At 42.4% G+C, this 7,282-nt stretch overlaps 1 protein-coding gene across 1 annotated transcript in view; it reads left to right on the top strand.

The window, feature by feature from the left end:
- The first annotated feature begins 496 nt into the window (after nt 1–496).
- Nucleotides 497–7,282, top strand: part of LOC111960208 (somatostatin receptor type 1-like) — a 13,510-nt gene continuing 6,724 nt past the window's right edge. The window contains exon 1 of the mRNA XM_023982098.2: nt 497–863. The gene's annotated coding sequence lies outside the window, so the exon portion shown is untranslated. The remainder of the gene's footprint in view (nt 864–7,282) is intronic.

The raw sequence follows: 7,282 nt of genomic DNA, 5'->3' as shown, positions 1-7,282 counted from the left end.
GAGAGGAACCAGGCTATGAGGGGTGGCCAGTCCTCTTCTGGCTGTGCCGGGTGGAGATTATAACAATACATGGCCAAGATGTTCAAAAGTTCATAGATGACCAGCAGGGTCAAATATTAATAATCACAGTGGTTGTAGAGGGTGCAACAGGTCAGCACCTCAGGAGTAAATGTCAGTTGGCTTTTCATAGCCGAGCATTCAGAGTTCGAGACAGCAGGTGCGATAGAGAGAGAGAGTCAAAAACAGCAGGTCCGGGACAAGGTAGCACGTCCGGTGAACAGGTCAGGGTTTCATAGCCGCAGGCAGAACAGTTGAAACAGGAGCAGCAGCACAACCAGGTGGGGGGACAGCAATGAGTCTTCAGGCCAGGTAGTCCTGAGGCATGGTCCCAGGGCTCAGGTCCTCCGGGAGGGAGAGGGAGAGAAAAAGAATTAGAGAGAGCATACTTAAATTCACACAGGACACCGTATAAGACAGGAGAATTACACCATAACAGACTGACCCTAGCCCCCCGACACATAAACGATTGTGTGTGGGAAAGAGCGACAGAGATAAGGGTGTAGAGACTCGGGGGATGGTAAGAGACAGAGAGAGAGAGAGACAGAGACAGAGAGTAGAGCGTGTTAGTGCGTAAGCTACGAGATCCACAGAGAGAAAGCGAGAGAGAGGGGAGAGCGCTGGAGACAGAAACAGCGACTGAGGATAGCGGATAATGGACTGAGTGAGAGTGAAGACACAGTTAGAACAAGAGAACGGAGCAGAGGAGTTTTTTTTCTCTTTCTGTTTTCCCTCTCAATCTCCATCAGTGTCTTGAACAGGATGACTGGGATGGGACTCTGACAGTGCTCAGCTACCTGGATACGGTGAGTCTCTCTTCTCTTATGCTTCCAGGCAAATTCTAGAAGTACAGTATATTGCAGTTACTTTATGTATATAGACTATAGCCACGTTTATACCTGGTTCTGACATGCACCCTTTGTCCTGATCTTGTCCTCATTCTGATTGTGCCGACATTTTTTGACAGGTGTAGATTATTAAAACACGCACTGTGAACTATTTTTGATCAGATCTTACAAGTGAAAACGGGAACGATCAGGACAAGATCAGGACAAGATAAGGATGAAGGATGCATGTAATCGGCAGGTATAAATGGTATAAATCGGCAGGTATAAATCATTGTCAATGTACGGAGGGAGGATTTAAATGCGGTTTGGTACTTTTATTACTATGATGCTTGAACAGTCAACAATTGTAAGATGTTTTCTGTATGGTTATAGCAGAATTAGACAGAGAACTGTCAATATGATGCAATGATAGTCGGCATATAAGAGGCAGATGCATGCATTAACATGTCCCTGTGCAAACACAAACCCGCAAGCTAGTCGAACACCAAGCTGTCATGTCATACTATGTCATATCATGACCTTGCCCGCTGGAAAAGGTATAGAACACACTATGATTTCCAATGTCTGTCTGTCATATTCTGTGTTGTTCTTTGAAATCACTTTCATTCAATTTCCAAACCACTCAATTAATGTTGTTTCAATATTACAAAGCATGAGCATGCGTTTTCTGTGATTTATCTTAATGATAGATTTTTTTTAAGGGGGAAAATGTGTCTGGTTAAACTTTGTAGTGACTGGTCAAATGTGGGCATCCACGAGCCCCTGTGGCTGGTGGAACAGAATTTCCCACTCTGATCTAGTTACACCAGACAAAAGGAAAACAGTTAATTCGCTTTCCTGTAGCTGTCAATACAGTTTAAGATATGATTATTCCAGTTGACGACAATGTTGTTGACGATGCTGACAGTAACACCTGCACAGACAAACTAAATGCAAATGATGGTCATTGGGTTTGTTCATTAGGACTGAAATAATTAGGTAATGAGAACAATCCCCCCCATGTTCTTGTCCCTACATTAAACATTTCATAACACAGACAAACATTCTCAGAAAAACTGAAAATTCATAGCTTATGCTATTCTCATCTGAAAAAAAAAATCCATGATCGATCAATCAAATAAATCCATAAATGATGACATGTCGTCAGCCTCTCCGATGCACATGACATCATGATAAATGGATGTACCAATAGCCATCACATGTGAATGGTCAGGGCTAGTGCTGCTGCATTACCCAGACACGGGAACCGAATCAGTCGCTGTACCAATCAGAAGACTGTTGACAGAGAAGTGGTCATGCCTATTTCACATATGGAGTGGTCCCTTCATGTTATCGTGTCCCTGCTTTGATGCTAGTTGGGCCAAAGAGCAAATTGTTTATTTATTTGAATAATGAATTACTCAAAATCCTGTGACTTCAAGTGATTCTGGACAATCTACACAACATCAGAGGGATGCTTTCAAGAGGAGAGAGAGCGAGAAAGAGAGAGAGAGAGAGAGAGAGAGAGAGAGAGAGAGAGAGGTTAAAAATACTCTATGCGTCTCTTTCGTTGAATACTTCTCTGTATTCTCATTCCTCATATACTATGCACTATTTTAATTTACTCACAGCTAAGTGGATCCTTTCATTTGGATGTACGCTCTTTAGGCTGCTTAAATGCCCCGTTTCAACTGAACCAGAAATGTACTATCTTAAGATAATTGGTCAATTGATGCCTCACAGTTATTGATTGATTAGATGGTGCAATACTAGCTCACTCAACAACAGAGGAGCGGTCCCCATTATATCACACGGTGGGGGTTACTTATTTCCGTAGGCACATCCTTGATGTGATGGACACTAGCAGGCACAATCCAAAAGGGACTGTCCACGTCATAGCGTATGATCACGCAGACATTAGGTAGCCTATAGTAGCTCTGTGGGTGGTTGATTACACTAATGATTGCGGACGCAGTTCCCGAGGCTAAGACTGAACCTGCATGGGGTCTGATAGTGAGCCTGGAAATGGGGAAGTTATGGTCCATGGACTGTGTAATATGATTATGAGACTGATGATGTACACCACGTATACCTGTGGTAAGTGATGGTGAGTTTGTGGTCTGTAAACATGAAACAATATGGCTACTGATGATTTACTGTTAGCATCTATGTCTATAATAATAATGTCTATGTTATTATGTCTGATTCAGTGTCCATGGAAATTGGAATTGGTTTATGACAGAACTGTAGTTTGTAACGTATTGAGTTGGGTTTCTGTGACATGACAGGGACTCTATAGTGTACGATACTGAGTTTGAGCTCTGTGACATTAGAGTGAGTCTACGGAAGTCTGTGGTATTTGATACTGTGTGGGTAGTTTGATATGGTGCGAGTGTCGTCAGTGAGGAGCTGAATCAGTGACAGTAATGTGTGGGTCTGTGAAAGGGTCTGTGAAAGGGTCTGTGAAAGGGTCTGTGAAAGGGTCTGTGAAAGACATCCATGCTGTGGAGTGAAGAGCATGACTGGATAACGGTGTAACATTGTAGATAGACAGCAGCTCAAACAGCAAGACAGACTCAAGCTACAGTATCTTACTTCTGACAGTGTCCTAGAAAAATCCATGGTGTCGTGCATATAGATATTACTTTAAAAGAGTGAGTGAGACCTGCATATAGTGTTTGTTTTTTGAAATATTTTTTGAAATATTTTTTTACTTTATTTTCGCAGTTATGAAATGCTCTGATCAGAGACCTGTATAGCTACATCTATCTTGAAGGTACCTTTCTCAGACCTTCAACTTGACGGTATATAGCTTCTCTATTTGCCTAACTACAGTACATAATATGTGGTTGGTTAGCAAAGGTTAAATGTCATGTTTGACATCAAATGAAGTTGCCGCTGCACCAAAATATGAAATGAATTAAGGGGCATTTCATTCATTCTACAGCACATCTGTTAGGAGTGTGTATCGGAGGCGAAGTCAGGTGCAGGAGAGCAGAGTGTAGTGAACAGGCGCACTTTTTATTCCGGTCAAAATGACAGCACAAAAATAACATAAATGTGCCCAAAACACGGAACATAGACAAAAAGTAATGCGCGTAACAATATCCACAATATCAAAATACACATAACACAAACAATCCTACACAAAGACATGATGGGGAACAGAGGAATAAATACATATGAATTGATTGGGGAATGAAAACCAGGTGTGCAGGGAACAAGACAAAACAAATGGATACATGAAAAATGGAGCGGCCGATGCTAGAAAGCCGGTGACGTCGACCGCCGAACGCGCCGAACAAGCGAGGAGCCGACTTCGGCGGAAGTCGGGACAAACATCTAGATAACTTATCTTCTGACCAATATGATTATGGAATCAGAAATCCTGTACTGGAAAATGTACAGCCCAAAAGGATTTCAAAGTAATTTCAGTATGTAATGCAATTGAAGACAGCGAGGAATTGGAATTGATCTTGGTGGTCCAAGATTTTGCCAAAATTGTCCACCACATTTCTCACAAATCAATCAAGAATTCAGTTATATTTCAATTACACTATAGCAATGATTAATACCACAAAATAACGTATTGAAAAAGATACTTTGCGTTTATACACGTTGAGTCTTGCAAATGAACCACCTACCTGCATGTCATGTGACAACTCTTCCCGTGGATGGGGATGTGCTTCAGACCAATAAGAATAATGATAGTTAAGATAATAGGATTAAGCCAATACTTCACTGTGAGAGAGACCGGTTCCACTTCAAAGACTATGTCTCATGTTGTTTGTCTGTCTCCATTCAAGACTTCGACTGTCACCAGCCTATTAGAATAAAAGCATGTGTAACAGGAAGGAGGACAACGTGTGCTCTCCGGCTCTCTTTCATTGTCTTCTTAGCGCTTGTCATTCGACGGCGGGATGAAGGAGAGAATGCAATTCCTTGTCAAGACCCTGATAGCCAACCAGCAGCACAAAGGATGCATGCACGTGCACAGACATGCACTTCTACACACACAAACACACACACACACACACACACACACACACACACACACACACACACACACACACACACACACACACACACACACACACACACACACACACAACAACACACACACACACACACACACACACACACACACACACACACACACACACACACGCAAACAGACTTTTCTGAAATAATACAGTGTCAGAGAGGCTTTCACACGCCACATATTTCTCTCTTTCTGATTGCTCTGTAAAGACATCAGAGGATAGTGTTTACATCGATTCCACTTTCTTCAAACACTGTAGAGAGAGTACCGGACACAGTAACCCTCTAAAAAGTCATTCATAAACCTTATGTACAAGTAAGCGTTTTTTTTGGTGGACTTCGGGAATGTGACTGAAAAAGTGCCTCAGGCCTTGAAATGATTATTTAAAAACTGATTGAATATATATATAAGGGGATATCGGTGAACAAATGTTGTGGTCAAGGCTACGCCGGCGCCAGTGCAGTGAGTGGAGTTTACTCAGGTGTTCAGAAGTGCACATCGGACCGAGAACCTAATGCTTAAATAGGTAGTTCTTTACGAGTTTTAGTTCAGAAAAAAATCTCTCCTCAGAAGCGGCAGTTACATTGATGGTAAGAACAGCTTGATTGCCGCAGCAACATCAGGGAAGCTGGACAGAAGAGATTCAAATACAACAGTTCTGCAACATCTTCTTAACATTCTCCTTAATTGGCGGCATCAACATATTACAGAAAGAGATGAACTGTATAGGAGGCTCTGGGGACAGGTCGTCTGGATACTGGACAGACAATAAAATGGCAGATGCAAACAGATGATCATCTTTAGCGGGGGGGAGATGAACTATGACCTTGCGGGGGTCCAGAGAAACTGCGTTACGCCAGTGGCTTGACTAAGCTTTTATTTTGTATATAATATAAATATTATTATTATATTAAAAAAAAAAAGTACCCTTTTTTTCCTCCCCAATTTCGTGGTATCCAATTGGTAGTTACAGTCTTGTCTCATCGCTGCAACTCCCGTACGGACTCGGGGGGAAACACCATACACCTGGCGACCGTGTCAGCGTGCACTGCGCCCGACCCGACTTGAAACCCAGAATCTCTAGTGGCACAGCTAGCCTTAGACCACTTCGCCACTCGGGAGACTGAGCTATTTTTCTACGTTGAATCACAGCACTTTTTTTGTGTTGTGAAATGCAGATATTGTATATGAGATGAGAAAAGGCCCTAGGCTCACAGAGTACCTTAAGCCAGTGGAACCATGCAGCGTGTACAAATGAAGGTCCCTTTTATATAGTTATTTTCTCCCCACAGTTCGTTTTCCCACTACTTTGTAATCTGCCCACCTGATTATAACAAAATACGGGGGAACATTTATGAAGGAGCAATTTCGGACGTATTACCATGATGTGGCTAGAAGCCAATTTGGTCCTAAATTGAGTAGTACGAGAAAAAAATGAGGCGGGAGAAAATCATTAAAGCAGGAGATATGACCTTCTGTAGCATTCATTTTCCAAAGCAAATAGAATTATGCAGGACGCGAAAGGAAATAAGCCTTTAGAGCTGCCATAGAGGTATGGTAATGAAGCGGTGTGCGTGTGTGTTTGTGTTACATGATGGTTGCACAACTCATTTAGCATTTCAGAAGCACTATAGACATGACTAACGATGTACTGCTCAGTGAAAGATCAACATGGACGTTTGACGGTATTGGTATGTTTGTATAATCTGTGCTGAGCCTTGACCAGCTAGCCATTACCAAATCCTGCACCGCCTATCGGATAGTTTATGATTATACAATGTCCATTCGGGAACATAAAACACCATTACATTGCTGTCAACTTCAAAGGTGACGTCATTTTAGCACACTCCGGTGGACACACAATCAGAGATCAGTGCTACTGAGTGATTCTACTGCCTGTCTCCTGTGAGTCAAGGTGGATTGAACTTCCAATTTCAGGAGCAGCGTCGCTCTTTGTTGTGTGTGTGTGTGTGTGTGTGTGTGTGTGTGTGTGTGTGTGTGTGTGTGTGTGTGTGTGTGTGTGTGTGTGTGTGTGTGTGTGTGTGTGTGTGGTGAATAGGTGTCTACCCATTTATGACTGTCTAGTGTCTGTGTGAGTGGCAGGGAGAGAAGGAACAGTACAGATAAGAAGAGAGCATAAACACTGGAGCTTGTTATATTGCTGATCTCTATCACCAACTGCTCAAATAATTTATTGTTTTCTTTGTGTCACCTTCTTCCCTTCCATGTTGCCTGAGTCATGGTGCCAATTTGTCACCAGTGATGATATCTACTCAATGTGGTGCTAGACTGTCGAGCACGCTTAACAGGTTGAGCTGAAGGTATAGGGGGAAGTTGCCCCTAGACTGATTTCAAA

This window comes from Salvelinus sp. IW2-2015, linkage group LG37, assembly GCF_002910315.2.
Source record: "Salvelinus sp. IW2-2015 linkage group LG37, ASM291031v2, whole genome shotgun sequence".
NCBI lineage: Eukaryota > Metazoa > Chordata > Actinopteri > Salmoniformes > Salmonidae > Salvelinus > Salvelinus sp. IW2-2015.
Note: the sequence above shows the minus strand (reverse complement) of the source record. Positions and strands in the feature narration are given on the sequence as shown.